Source organism: Oncorhynchus gorbuscha, linkage group LG08, assembly GCF_021184085.1.
Source record: "Oncorhynchus gorbuscha isolate QuinsamMale2020 ecotype Even-year linkage group LG08, OgorEven_v1.0, whole genome shotgun sequence".
In the NCBI taxonomy this organism is placed as follows: domain Eukaryota; kingdom Metazoa; phylum Chordata; class Actinopteri; order Salmoniformes; family Salmonidae; genus Oncorhynchus; species Oncorhynchus gorbuscha.
In genome coordinates, this window is record NC_060180.1 from 51,262,211 (window position 1) to 51,265,660 (window position 3,450).

Sequence of the window (3,450 nt, forward strand, 5' to 3'; positions counted from 1 at the left end):
ACATCACTACTGTACCTTAGAGAGTGAACTGATGCGAGCGCTCCTAAGCCAAGTCAAGTCTTTTCCCTGTGACTCTGTCATCTAATCAAAGTAGCAAACAGCCCTGGAGGACCAGACAAAGAGCATGCTGTTTGTTTGTGTTTGTGAGAGTATTCACGGTGTTAAGGGGGTAGGGGGTAAGAGGGGAAGCCGAGGTGGTAAACCTTTGGGAGAACCTCCTGACAGTGAGTGGAGACCACGAGGTGGAACTTCGGGGCACAGTTATGATTGAAGTTTACAGCAGCTGGGACCTCCTGACAGAATCCAAGCACCTACAAATAGACGTTTCATATGTGTGTTTACCCAGTGTTAATGTCGTTTGCAGGTAGCTTTGAATGCACCAAAGCACATCATCTCAATCTTTGCCACTCTTCTCTTTTATTTCATCTTCCGTACACACATTTCTGTGTGTGGCAGCATGTGGGTGGGGAAATGGATAGAAGAGATCAAGTTACAGCTAAGATTAGAGGATGTATAATGCGCTAACAAAGTGAAAGTCTTGACAGCTTATGTAGGTCATAAGTTCCCACTTATGCAGTTCAGGTCCCTGTGTACAGAGAAACAAATAGTCTGATTCAAGGTAATAACTCATGACAAATGGAAAGGGAAAAAAGAAAATGCAAGGCTTTCTCAATCTCAACAATAGAAGCGATATGTCTGATGTTCAATCCCTGTCTTCTTCGGTTTATCACTTTTGGTGCTCTACAGCCAGCCAGCTTTTGGTGCTCTAGGCCTACCCATGACCTTGGATAGCCTTTCCCCTTTGACCTTTCCTCCACACTCCCACTTTCTGGCAGGCCTTTCCCCTACAACCCTCCTCCACACTCCAACTATCTGGCAGGCCTCAAAGAGATCAACTCTTTGTAAATATTTTGTAAAACCTCTGTGAGGCAATATGAAACTCAAAAAAGTACTAGAAAATGTACAGTACCATTCAAAGGTTTGGACACACCTACTCATTAAAGGGTTCTTCTTTCTTGTTTACTGTTTTCTACATTGTAGTATAATAGTGAAGACATCAAAACTATGAAATAACACATACGGAATCATGAAGTAACCAAAAAAGTGCTAAACAAATCAAAATATATTTTAGATTTGAGATTCTTCAAATAGTCACCCTTTGCCTTGATGACAGCTTTGCACACTCTTGGCATTCTCTCAACCAGCTTCATGAGGGAGTCACCTGGAATGCAGTGCAATTAACAGGTGTGCCTTGTTAAAAGTTAATTTGTGGAATTTCTTTCCTTCTTAATGTGTTTGAGCCAATCAATTGGGTTGTGAAACGGTAGGGGGTTATACAGAATATAGCCCTATTTGGTAAAAGACCAAGTCCATATTATGGCAAGAACAGCTCAAATATGCAAAGAGAAATAACAGTCCATCATTACCTTAAGACATGAAGGTCAGTCAATACGGAAAATGTCAAGAACTTTGAAACGGGTCTCATGAGGACCGCCACAAGAAGGGAAGACCCAGAGTTACCTCTGCTGCAGAGGATAAGTTCATTAGAGTTACCAGCCTCAGAAAATGCAGTGCAAATAAATGATTCACAGAATTCAAGTAACAGACACATCTCAACATCAACTGTTCAGATGAGAATGTGTGAATCAGGCCTTCATGGTCGAATTGCTGCAGAGAAACCACTACTAAAGGACATCAATAAGAAGAAGAGGGTCAAGAAACATGAGCAATGGACATTAGCGCAATTTTTATTTTACCTTTATTTAACCAGGCAAGTCAGTTTAGAACAAATTCTTATTTTCAATGACAGCCTAGGAACAGTGGGTTAACTGCCTGTTCAGGGGCAGAACAACAGATTTGTACCATGTTAGCTCAGGGGTTTGAACTTGCAACCTTCCAGTTACTAGTCCAACACTCTAACCACTAGGCTACCCTGCCGCAATGGATATTTGTCCTTTGGTCTGGAGTCCAAATTGTAGATTATAGTCTCAACCGCCACATCTTTGTGAGATGTGTTGTGGGTGAACGAATGATCTCTGCATGTGTATTTCCCACCGGAAAGCATGGAGGAGGAGGTGTGATGGTGTGGGGGTGCTTTGTAGGTGACACTGTCTGTGATTTATTTAGAATTCAAGGCAGACTTAACCAGCATGGCTACCACAGCATTCTGCAGCAATACACCATCCCATCTGGTTTGGGTTTAGTGGGACTATCATTTGTTTTTCAACAAGACAGTGACCCAACACACCTCCAGGCTGTGTAAGGGTTATTTGACCAAGAAGTAGAGTGATGGAGTGGTTCATCAGATGAACTGGCCTCCACAATCCCCCGACCTCAACCCGATTGAGATGGTTTGGGGTGAATTGGACCGCAGAGTGAAAGAAAAGCAGCCAACAAGTGCTCAGCATATGTGGGAACTCCTTCAAGACTGTTTGAAAAGCATTCCAGGTGAAGCTGGTTGAGAGAATGCTAAGTGTGCAAAGCTGTCATCAAGGCAAAGAGTGGCTATTTGAAGAATCTCAAATATAAAATATATTTTGATTTGTTTAACACTTAAAAAATATATTTTTATTTATTTATTTCACCTTTATTTAACCAGGTAGGCACGTTGAGAACAAGTTCTAATTTACAATTGTTACCTGGCCAAGATTAAGCAAAGCAGTTCAACACATACAACATCACAGAGTTACACATGGAGTAAAACAAACATACAGTCAATAATACAGTAGGAAAATGAGTCTATATACGATGTGAGCAAATGAGGTGAGATAAGGGAGGTAAAGGCAAAAAAATATTTAAAAAATAAAAAAATAAAGCCATGGTGGCGAAGTAAATACAATATAGCAAGTAAAACACTCGAATGGTAGATTTGCAGTGGAAGACTGTGCAGAGTAGAAATAAAAATAATGGGGTGCAAAATAAATAAATACAGTAGGGGAAGAGGTAGTTGTTTGGACTAAATTATAGATGGGCTATGAACAGGTGCAGTAATCTGTGAGCTGCTCTGACAGCTGGTGCTTAAAGCTAGTGAGGGAGATAAGTGTTCGTTCCAGTTGGCAGCAGAGAACTGGAAGGAGAGGCTGCCAAAGGAAGAATTGGTTTTGGGGGTGACCAGAGAGATATACCTGCTGGAGCGCGTGCTACAGGTGGGTGCTGCTATGGTGACCAGCGAGCTGAGATAAGGGAGGACTTTACCTAGCAGGGTCTTGTAGATGACCTGGAGCCAGTGGGTTTGGCGACGAGTATGAAGCGACAGCCAGCCAACGAGAGCGTAGAGGTCGCAGTGGTGGGTAGTATATGAGGCTTTGGTAACAAAACGGTTGGCACTGTGATAGATAGATGCACTGTAATAGATAGATGGGGGGCAATCAGTTCACATATGGTGTCCAGAGCACAGCTGGGGCCAGAGGGTGGTCTATAGCAGGTGGCAACGGTGAGAAACTTGTTTTT